The sequence below is a fragment of the Triturus cristatus genome, chromosome 7, assembly GCF_964204655.1.
Source record: "Triturus cristatus chromosome 7, aTriCri1.1, whole genome shotgun sequence".
NCBI classification, from domain to species: Eukaryota; Metazoa; Chordata; class Amphibia; order Caudata; family Salamandridae; genus Triturus; species Triturus cristatus.
Genome location: NC_140590.1, coordinates 324,326,510 through 324,338,848, shown reverse-complemented (window position 1 = coordinate 324,338,848; position 12,339 = coordinate 324,326,510). Strand labels below are relative to the sequence as shown.

Here is a 12,339-nt window from a genome sequence, read left to right as displayed (position 1 = left end):
AAATATGGTTTGTGATACTGAGATCCTCTAAAATCCCCAATTCCCAGGCCTTTTTACATCTTTGCATATCAGATTCGTGTTCTCCAGTCCTTTCCTGGCATCACAGGCTTTTCCCAACTTGTCTGGACTCTGAAAGAGATACGATGCAAGCCAATGAGTTAGAGATTTATGCGCAAACAGACTAGGTGAACACGAAAAAGAATTTCAGTGGGAAACTTTCAAGAACACTAACTTCCACATGCATGCATGCAGAAAAAGTACCACTGAGCAATGGTAAATGGAAAAATAGGATAAAGATCATGCAAGAGGCAGAGTAAACAGTTCCAGATAAGTTTTCAAGTAAGAATTTAGTCATTTGAGCTATGAGCATGCACATTAGTTCGAGGACATGAGATTTAGTTTCACATCTAATGCAAGAGCAAGAAGGAAATTGTAAAAGAAATGGAAGCACATGAGAGCTGGCACGGACAAAGTCAAGAGCAACCCACTCTCAGGAGAATGAAAAAGGTAGACAACTAAAGTCGTTTTGGGCCTACATGATGTGAGCAAACAGAAGATTGAGTGCTATACAGTTTGATTTTTAATGTGCCCTGAACTGTACGCCAGAACTAACTGTTGAACAGCCAACACAAGGATTAAGTCCCACATCTGCACAAGCACACTTTCTGAAGAACCAATATTTAAAAAGGCTCTGGACAAAGACCCACATGCTGGCATGCTTCTGCAGAGTTGCATTTCTAGAACCAGCACAGCATTTGGTTAGGATGCATCACTACGTGTTCGAACTGAATCCATTAAACAACGAGCAAAAATATAGGATATGGATAGATGCAAATCACGGATGCAAAACTGCAATGATGCATACTGTGCAATACAGACTCACTCTTGAAAATCATCCGTCGATAAACATTGTTTAGCTACGATATTTTTCCTAATTAAAGAACTAGCTCTTACAGGGACAAAAGCACATTATGAAAGGGTAGAAGGCTTAAATATTTATATTTTTGGCTGACCATGCTTAACTAGTAATTGGAGGACCTGTTGAAATCGGAAGTATGCGTAGCAATGAGTTAGGGGATCACGGCAGGACATGCAAGGATTTGAAAACTTTGCAAATGCAATGATCTCTGGTGGCAGCCTCCCCATAAGAGTGCGAGAGCCAATGAAAGTCCATCTTTAGTATGACTGAAGATGGCAGTTTATTGGAGGTATAAAGCTGCAATGTTATGAACATTGGTGATTGAAGTGTATATTATCATATCTGCCATGCCTGTTCACATGCAGGTAAGAGTCATCTACGATTACCCAACTCAACCACACTATTACACAATCATACTACTCGTTCTATATATGGAAGTCCAAAACTAGCCAGCATTTGTTTGTAATGAATTGTGGGTCTGCTCATTTGCAGATTAATTTAATATATGGAATAAGCATAGACAAAAAGTGAAACAAAAAAAACCTAAAAAGGATAGCTTCTCTTCAAGGGGATTTGTTGGTTGATTGTCTGTTGTACAGCCTCCCCGGCCCCCTCGCCAATGATACTGTTGATATCGACTGGATTCCTTTATATATTGGATTTGTGTCCTCAAACATGGGCATGGTGTTTTATGGCATTTCATTATGACAAATGATAAATACGGTCTTTAAAAAAGACAAAATTGACTGTTTGCATCATATCAAACACACAAAAGGTGTAGGAAGGAATGCTTGCAATAGGTTTTATCCACTGGCAATCACTCCGGGTATCAGTCCAACCATCATTCTTTTGCCCACAATACTACCTCAGTTTGGACCTAGCCATTTGCAAATCAGTCTTGACCCTGCTCAATTAGGAACAGTCCATACTGAATTGCCAGGCCCTCTATGAACCGGAACGAAATGTTTACTTACTTGTCTCATTTCCCAGGGGGGCAGGTGGGTGGCATGATAATTGTAATTGCATTTTTATATCCCTTACTACACCTGACGAAGCATTGAAGCACTTTTCAGCAACTAGCAAGCTACTCCAGAACCCAAAAAGGATTAGTGGTTAATTACTAAAGGGAAAACTGAACTTAATTTGAGCGGTGGACATGCGAGTCTGCTAGGTGGATTGAAAAGGATAGTGGAGGGATAGAAGATATAAGGGTCTAAAAAGATCTTATTTAGAGTGTATAGCAGTAGGAGGTATGGGATTAGTAAAGAAGAGATGGAGGGGAAGAGTTTCTAGAAGTGGGTTAGGGAGAAAGATGAGGTATCGGATGAGTCTAGGAGGGATACATCAGGGAAGGTTTTAGAAAGGCTGGTTTTGGAGATCTGAATAGTAAAAAAGGGTTTGATATGACGCAAGGAAGACAAGGGGAGGGAAGAGTGGAGATAGAGGATATATTGAGAGGTATATGGTGAGAAATCAGGTAGTGCATTGGAGATTCTGAATTAGGAGTTAAATAATAAATATAAAGATACATAAGTACATGAAAGTTATATAGGTATAAGGAAGGTAGATTCAAGTTTCATTTAATAAACTCAGACTTTCAAGTGCTGATGTATTTAAGATAATTTGTTTTTATAATTTTCTTCCTTTTAATAATTCAATACTAAAGCAATTGTAAATAGTTATGACAAAAACACACAATATTATAACCATAGGTAATATGTACATTTGTTAAGACCACCTAACTAATATCTAAAAAAATGTAAACATATCTATTATACACATTTATACATTGGAATACACACATCTGGATAAATACATATTTAAATAAACGCTTATATAAACAATTCAGACATTTTTTCAACCTGTAAAGCTTCTCCTATGAGTAAGTAATCACTTTATTTTGCAGCATGAATCTTTTCTGGATTCACATGTTGTGCACGGACCTTGTAGCCGTATCTAGTTTATTGTGGTGGCTGGATTTGAAATGATCTTGAACTTGCAAACAATTGCTTTAGTACTCTGTCTCACTTGTGATTCTCTGTTCACCTGGTTATCTACGCAGTAGCGCTTTTGTGAAGTTGTGGACTGATGACCAGGTGGCTGCTATGCATGTCACTTAATGGGACGTTTGCCAGGTAGGCTAATGTTGCCCCTTTCTTTCTTGCTGTGTGTGCCCTGGGCTTTGTTTTCAGTTCTATGCCAGTGTTCTTTTAGCATGTGTATTGTCTGGGCTAGCCATCTTGCGATAGTCTCCTTAGTAACTGGCACTTCTATTTTTGTCTGTGAAGGATATCAAGAACCGTCTTCCCTTCCTGATTGGTTTCTCTCTCTATAGGTAGTACATCATCACTCTAGGTATGTCCAGCGTATGCAGGGCTCTTTAGGGTTGAGCCCTTGGTTACTGGAAGCAACTTTGCATTTAGATAGGTTGGTTTATGGGGAACTGCGATATGACCTTTGATAGGCAGTGTGGGTTGTTTCTCATGACTACCATGTCCTTGTGTATTTGCAGGTATGGTTCCTGGATGGTAAATGCTTGCCGATAACTAATTCTCCGTAGTGAGGTCACTGCAAATAGGAAAGCTGGTTTAATGTGACAAATAATAGTGTTCTCCTGTGGAGCGGTTCAAAATGGTCTTTCATCAGTTGCGTTAACACCACGTTTGGGATCCACATGGGTGTTGCACATGTCGGCGGGGCTATTCTCTTGGTCTCCTCTAGTAACAGTTTAACCACCCGTGTAGTGAAAAAACATCTGCCCATGTGCCCATTGTAGAGGCCACTACTGCAGCCAAGTGCACCTTCAGTGAGGCGCAAGTTAGCTTATTGTCCAGCTGGTGGGTTTGGTATCCGAGGGCTGTGGTGTCCTGGAACTGGCAGTTTCTTGGCACCACCTTGTGTACCTCTCCCATTCAGCTCTGTAACATTTCCTTGTGGCTGGCCTTCTTGCCTCCCATAGAACTTCGGCTGCTCTCCCGAAGGTCTAAATGTCCGAACTGTAAGTCCTCAGGAGCAATGTTGATAAGCTCAGGGTGTTGGGTTCTGGGTGGAGAACTTGACCCTCCTGCATGGAAAGCAGGTTGTGTGATGCTGGCAGTCTTTGCACGTTGGTTCTGTGCTAGCTCTCAGTTTGGAGAACCATGCTCGTCTCGCCCGTTACCGGGTTGCAATCGAGATTAGTGTCATCCGCAACTGTGTGCCCTTGTTGATCACTAGCAGCATTAGTGGGATTGGAGGAAAAGCGTATGCCAATTTTCCTGGCCAGTCTATCGACATTGCATTCCTCAGCGAGCAGCAGTGTGGATTCCTGAAGGAGAAGCTTCAGCATTTTGCATTCTGTGGTGTTGCGAACAAGTGTACCGCTGGTGTCCCCCATCTCTCAAACACCCTTTCGACCACTGTCTGATTTAGTTGCCATTCATGCGAGATGGTTGCTTGTAAGCAGAGTTTTTTTTGCTTCTACGTTGTCCACTCCCGACAGGTGTATTGCCGATAAGGTAATCCTACTTCGAATGGCCCACTTTCACATTTCCTGCACTAGTTTTAATAGGGCGAAATACCTTCTACTCCCTTGCTTGCTGACGTAGAACCTTGCTGTTGTATTGTCCATTTGCATTTTGTGTTGATTTTCCTCCCCCAAACGTGTGCCTGGAATGCATGAAGGGCTAGTAATGTTGTTAGTTTCAGTATGTGCTGCGTCGCTTCCTCTGGTTTCCAGGCGCCTGATGTGGAGTATCTCCATGTGTGCTCCCCATCCCATCTAAGAGGAGTTTGTGTTGATGGTCACAGTCTGAGTTGGTACTATGAAGGATCTCTTCTATTGTTATGTTCCCCTTGTTCCATCATGCCATTTCCTCCTTGTACACTCTGCATGACAGCCACTAGGTCCTCTATCTCCCCGTTACCTGTTACCATTGGTTTTGAATTCATTCCTGGATTGGTCGGTGTAGTCTGGAATATACGACTAGTGGGATGAAGGAAGCCATCATGCCTAGCATCCTTCCCGCTATCCTCACTACCTGAGACGGACCCTTGAGGTTTCACTGAGCTAGTTACGTTATTGCTTGAACTCTTGTCTAGGTGATGAATTTTCCTTGGTTATAAAGAAACCTAGTCTGTGTAGTGGTTCCATCACCTATTTGATGCCGCCTACTCACTTGGAAAATGAATCTACCTTTACCAGCCATTTAGGTAGGGGTATTGCTACGGCAGCGAAGCATTTTGAGACCATCTTAGGGGCCGATTTTATTCCAAATGGTATCTGAGTTCTTAGTGTTTTCAGTCTCCTACCACGCATAGGAAATTCTTGTGTCTGTGATTCACGGAGATGTGCAACTAGATGTCTTAAGTATATAGGTGCCATGAAATCTGCCTCCTGGAGTTATGGGATGACTTCTTCCAATGTTGGGGTCTTGAATTTTGGTGCTTATATGAATCTGTCTAAGAAGCGGCACTCACGTATTGGTCGTCAGATTTTGGAACCAGGAAATAGGTTGAGTACTTTCCTTGACTTATCTCCTTTAGAGATACTCTTTCTATTGACAGTTTCTGCCGCAGTTCCTTCACCTCCCATCGAAAATATTATTTTTCCTCTTCAGTATGTGTTTTTTTCTTTGGTCCTCGGCTTGGAAAGTGTTTTAGTAGTTCTATGCAATATCCATCTCAGACGATGTTGAGAATCCATTTGTCTGATGTGACCTCTCCAATCCAGGAGAAAGACCCCTATTCTTTCCCCCACAGGTGTTGCATGGACAAGGTTCTGCTCTTGGGAGTCATTTGTTTGCAGGGCCTTTTCCTCTGACGGTTTTTCCCTACCTCTCGATTGTCCGCGAAAGGACAGTCTTTTGGATGTCTGTAATTGCCACTATAGTGTCATCTCTTGAAGTTAGCTTGCTTATTGGGAGGGTTGGTGCAAAGTGGTGGAATGAAAGCTCTTCCTTCCAGTCAGTCTTCTTGTGGGGGTAGTTCCCCTCCTGTAGTGGACCCTTAACTATAAAGCCTTCATGGACTTAGCCATCTTGTTGCGCTTTGTTAACTGCTGCAGTGTGTCTTCCGCTTCCACTTCTGTTGAACGGTGTGTTGATGTTCACCTGGACTTCATTCTTAAAGACAGACACTTGTAGATTCATGTGCCTCCTTAACATTGTTCCAGACACCAGCTGCCTGCTCTCTCTGTCCACAACATCTAATCTTGATTTTAACCACATGTTTACTACTTTCCTGCCTTTGTCTATGAGAGAGCTTGCTCTCTACTGTTAGGATTCTGCCATTTGTTTTAGCAGCCCTCCTATTTCTTCCCAGTGCTGCTAGTCATACCTATTGAGAAGGGTGTTGGGAGTATGCAATGTGCTGCTGTGTCGTGGCTCCCCTTTCAAATTTTCACCCAACCATCAATATCCTTTCGCTTTCTTATCAGGAGGTGGCTCTAATGATGCTAGAACATTGGCTCTTTTCCTTGCAGTGGCCACAATTGAGTCTGCTGTTGCCTCATATATAGGCAGGATCAGTTGAGTGCTTGCATTTCTTTTCCCACTCTGGCCGTTACTGGCCTGCAGGTCGCAGTTTCCTCGAAAGACTGGTCCAAAATGCTGGGAACAGTGGAAGATACTGACATTTGCTTCATGATAAGAGGAAAGTTTTGAGCAGATAAGAGGTCTGAGGTTTTCCTTCCTCCAGCAGGACCCCATATCGGTCTGCTGCACTCTTCACCACCATACTGTACACAGCTTTGTCAATTCGGAGGTGAAGACCACTATGTATATGTGTCTACTCACTCTTGGCGAGTTAGTGATGAGATCTTGCAATTGCTCTTCCATGTCTTCAGCTTTATGAAATAGGCATTGAGATTCTGGATCCTTTTCCTGGGGCTCTGGCATTAGTGCTGGCTCCAGGTCCATCATTTCCCTCACCTCCTGGTTCTTTTCTGCTTAAAGTTTTAATGGGATATGGAATTCATGGAGCGAAAATCTTTCTTTTGGAGGATTGCTGCCATCTTGGCATCAAGCTGCCTCTTTATCCACTCCTCTCGAGCACTCTTCAGCATAGAGTCCACTCTGTGGCCTTTTTTTCAGCATCAGAGTTTCGGCTGCCAGTTTCTTTGACCTGTCACGTCCTCAATCATCTTTACACTTGAATGTTTTTTCAGAAGATCTGCCTCCTGAGGTGTCCTTGGTATGGGACCAAAGGGTTTCTTTTGACTTTGACTTGCATGCATTCGACCAATGTTTCAGCACTGAGGTAGTCTTTGGCGTTTTCAAGTCATAGGGTCTCAGCTTGATTAGTGCTTGTTTTTTCTGCATTCCCTGTTCGCATTTGTGGTCCCAGTCAACGACCTCCATCTCGGAGTCAGAGTCCTCTCCTTCGTCTCCCTCATTGATGCAGGCCTCTTCTTTTCTCGACAGACCGAGGTCACTTCGAAATAAGCTGTCCTTCTGTGCTCGCATGGCTATATACAAGGCTATCTCTGCTCCTCCCTGGTTCTCCAAGTTCTTGGTTTGATCTCTTCTCAGCCCTATGTGTTGTGGTCACTCAGACAGAGGTTACACTTTTGAAGACTGACTCTGTGCAAACTTGTGGTGGAACTACGGACAGAACTTCAAGAGCGTGTTCTCCATATTCCTCAGGCCAGGATGCCTCCTGGCTACACATTCTCCATCCTCCCAGTCAGACGCCCAGGTGCCCCACCTACCACTTCAGTGCTTCTTTGTGGATACCTCAGTGGCTATTGGTTATCCTCTTCCTCCTTACCCTATGATGGCAATTGTAGGCCAATGCCCCAAATAATTTGGATGATTTGTCAATTTCCCCTCTTTCTTCTTTTCGGAGATTCTTCAGCAGTAGTTTCCAGACAACAGTGGAAAAAAGAAACCGGAGCTTCCAGGGCAGGAGTGTGATGTCAGGAGAGAGAAGTACAACAACAACCAAAAAAAGATACAAAAGCCTACAAGATGAGAGTTCAGGACCAAACAAATAAACGGCAGTGTAATGCACAGCATATGAATCCAGAAGAGATCCCTTCGGCAAAACACAAACAACCCAAGACCTTTCGCCTTCATTGGGGCTCGTCAGTCGGGTGTAGATTGGGTCCAGTGGCACAGTGAGCGCAGGACCCAAGTCTGGCCATATCCTTGCCACTGAGGGTGGTACAGCAAACACAAAAGGCGATGAGAGGAATGCTTGCAGTAAGTCTAACCACTGGCAATCGCTCAGAGTAGCATTCCAAACCATTACTGCATAGACATGGGTTCCCATGCTCACCGTGCCACTGGAACGGAGCTGCACCAGACTAAGCCTTAACTAGGGTGAAAGCAGTCTGGGTTGTTTGTGTTCCAGTCAAGAAAGGCCCTGGCTTGGCAGTTTAGGCGGGACTGCTCCTACTAGAGCAGGGTCAAGACTACTTTGCATATGACTGGGTTTAATCTGAAGTGGCATGGTAGGCAAAAGCACTATGGGTTGGAATTCTAACTCAAGCGATTGCAATTGGTTAGACAAATTGTAAGTATGCCGCCCATCACCTTTTGTACGGTTGATGTTCACATCACATATTCCAAAGTAAAGCTATAATTTTAGGATCAAGGTATCTAAATTCAAAAACTCCAATCAGCTTCATCCTAGGATTCTACCTAGTGGTAATTAAATATGAATGCATTTCTAAACATCAGTGCACACAACTGTGCAATCTTACACTTCAAATTAGCACAGCAACAGAGAAACCCTCACCTTATAGGCAACCATCATAACCAGAGAGAAATGCAATTCTCCATTAACCTCGGCTTCTGTGGAAGCCTGGTACTTCCAGTTATGACTCCACCTCAATAAGGCAGCAGTTTTATATAGGTTTGGCTGTTCTTTGTGGTAACTGTGCGATACAATAGCCGGAAACATTACCTCAACTAACACCAATATGCAACTCTCAGCGCAACTCACAAACACCCTATGTTCATACAAGGCACCATGTAATCCCACATAAGTTGTGGAAACTTCTAATGCTTACAAAAGGAGTAAATACAATGTATTGGAAACTAGCTTCCTAACAAAACACTCTGCACCCTCCCACCTGCCTCACAGATAACTGTGCAAGCTATTCCCCCCCTGCCCTATGTCCCGCAAGGTGAAAAGCATCAAAAACAGTAGTTCATTCATTCAGTACGGCCCTTTCCGTTGTGGTGCTATTTTTCCTAAAGTTTGTGCTTTTTTCTGTTTGGCATCGTTTCCATTTCCACACCACCACTCCACAAACCAGGGAGATCACAAATACATGTACTGAAAAACTGTGTCTCTTGAGCCCTTCACATGCTTGAAGGAGGAATTATTCAGCTCCCAGGTTAGAAAAGTATTACCAACCATGGTGAAATTGTGTCCATGAGTTGTCGAACATCCTCTGTTCCTTTTGCATTGAACACAAATCTGACCATTTTATTTTGTTTTTAAATCCCACCTGTTTAATTTTAGGGCAAGTCAACCTCCTTCTCTTCAGTGGCAGGTTATGCCTAGCTTCTTTTTTCGGACCGTCTCTCATCTGGCGAGATCCAGGTTTATACTACCTCAATGAAGTAGCTGTTTGTAGATCTGTACGAAAACCTGTACTTACAATATTCAAGCAGAACAAACTGATAATGGATTGGAATGACAACTACCAGCTTAATATAGAAAAACACCCATCTTAGAGTGTGTCCAGCTACCAAGCAACTTGACAGTGTATCAACGCCACACACAATGAACTCCGTGGCAACAGCACTTCACATACTTTTACCTAGTTGCATACAAGCGCAAGGAGGCCCACCCAGGTGACTTGAGTTGCTCAGTTGAGCCACCGTATCTGCAGGATTTGTTACCTAGACCTTTCATTTGGTGAGCGATTGGTGTACTCAACACTTTTCAGGAGGAAAGTCTTAAAATCCAGTCCGAGGATTGCACCAGTCCAATCTACAGTGTGATATGGCACAGATCAGGTGCAATATTTAGAAGAGGTGAAGAATTCTACAACTGATTTCCCTGATCCCCAAGATGGAAATCATTGGACCCCATCACAATCTGAAACTAACAATGAAAGTCTATTAAAAGGAATCTACTCAGAGGTAGAATTAAGCAAACACACTGGGAAAATGCCTTGAAAGTACCCTAATAAAACAAAGTAGAAAAGGAAAGGGTGTCACACATTTCTCACAACAGGAACCAAACTAATAGAGCAGAATGATTTGATTGGTTGCAACTAGCCCTACAAGTAAGATCAATAGCTGTGTCCGCTGCCCAAGGCAGGAAAATATCCTATCCACCCACTATTCCCAAGGTCTCAGGGAGACTCAATCTGGGGACAATTCTGCATAGCCCTGATTTCAAAAGGTAGCACAAAGTAACTGAGGCGGTCAAGACCGAGAAACTTGTCTAGCTAAGAGACTGCCTTACACATGCTTCTGAAATGAGTGCTAATTTTCCACAGATGGGAATAACAATTGCTGGATAAGTTGTTAAGAATTCTTCCATTAAATAGACTTGGAATAATGTAATACAAAGGACCGAAGGCTGTGAATCAGGTCTGCTATCAATTAAAGGAAAGCTACGGTGTTCATCACAAACAAGCATTCTATGAAAATGCTTAGAAGCCTCCCAAGGCTGCATGGAAGCAACATGAACTAGAACTGAGGCAGAACCATCATGAAACACATGTAGCACCTATGGAATTCAATGACAGGGATGTAGAATCAGTAGCATTGGTGGTAAGTGAGCAACAAACCCTCCTGATGGACTCTCTTGGTTTCCTTTGAATATATTGGATTAGATATCCCAGATCTACAGCAAGTTTATTTTCCTGAGCACCAGACTTTTTTTCACTAGGAAGTAACCGCTGTTAATTTCTCTCATGTTCTTGACAGAATACCTCCCTACTACATCAAAACAAGAAATTGCCTGTGTTAAATTTATCTTGCAATATCACAAACCATACATGCGCAAATTTGACCAAAGCCAAGGACGCCCCAGCTATGGGAAACTGAACAGAGATTTTCCAGAGGAGATTGGATGGAAAACCAGAGCTCCTAAAAAGAAACAGAAAGCCAACAATATCAGTTTTACGGAGAGTGGGTACAGAGGTCAGTAGTCGCTCACGAAGGAATACTTTGTGTGACCCCTGACACTCACCAGAGTTCTGCTCTGATATCTATAAAAATGTACACATAAAAGTAGAAACTCTTGTGGGCTCAAACGATTGTCCACCTCAATGAAGAAAAAACTAACCCTGGGCGTAGTTTGCGTAGTAGCTACGCGAAGTACACTTTGAACTTCGCTCAGCTACGCAAATTGCGTAGTGACTAGCTGTTAGCACTGTATGCTTGTCTGCTCATAGCAATAATTGCAAACAGCATCTTGCACAGTGCAAGTTATAATAAAATAAGTATCTCTGTCTTTATATGCTAAAATGCATATAGTCATTTGACAAAAGTGAAAATGATAAATTAGCAAGCAGTGAGAGAGGTGATGATTTTGGGATCCTCCCTAGGGTGAGAACCAAGCAGATGCCTTGAAAACAAAAGCACATCTTCTTGAATGATTCAGTGGTGGTCCCATCCTCTTAGGACCACCCCAAGCACAGTTATTGGCAAAAATACAATCCCAACCAAAGGCCCTGCAAAGCATTATGGGACGAGATTAGCAGTGGGCAGTGAACATTATAGTATCCAATATAAAAATAATACTACAAAGAGCTGCATTTCAACTAGTCGTTACTAGATGTCCCTCACGACTCAAATGCGAAAGCATTGAAATTACTATTCCATCAAGCTGCAGTTCCACTAGTCGTTACTAGATGTCCCTCACAACTCAAATGAAAAAGCTTAATGAAAGGGTTTCACTGCTTTTGCATTTGACTCGTGAGGGACAACTAGTAACGACTAGTGGAACTGCAGCTTGATGTAATAATAATTTGAATGCTTTTGCATTTGACTTGTGAGGGACATCTAGTAACGACTAGTTGAACTGCAGCTCTTTGTAGAATTATTTTGATATTGGACACTATAATATTCACTGCCCACTGCTAATCTCGTCCCATAATGCTTTGCAGGGCCTTTGGTTGGGATTGTATTTTTGCCCATAACTATGTTTGTGGTGGTCCTAGGAGGAAGGGACCGCCACTGAATTGTTCACCAGCATGATATGCTCTTTGTGTTCAAGGCATCTGCTTGGTCCTCCCCCTAGGTTAGGGGGAACCCCAAAATCATCACCTCTCTTTGCCTAATATTTTCATTAACAGTTCACTTTTGTGAATTGGTTATATGCTTTTTAGCATGTGAAATTGCTTTATCAAAGCATTTGTGGGTATTGTTGATATTGCTGCTACGCTACATGTTGTAGCACAGTTTTTGCACTGAGCTACGTGCATTTTGCGTAGTGTGTAATAGTGCAAACTACGCATGCTCCGTGAGCGA

The 12,339-nt window shown here is 42.8% G+C and overlaps 1 protein-coding gene across 7 annotated transcripts in view; it reads right to left on the bottom strand.

The window, feature by feature from the left end:
- The window catches only part of CNOT3 (CCR4-NOT transcription complex subunit 3), a 1,079,590-nt gene that overhangs the window by 661,039 nt on the left and 406,212 nt on the right, over nucleotides 1–12,339 (bottom strand). The window lies entirely within an intron of this gene.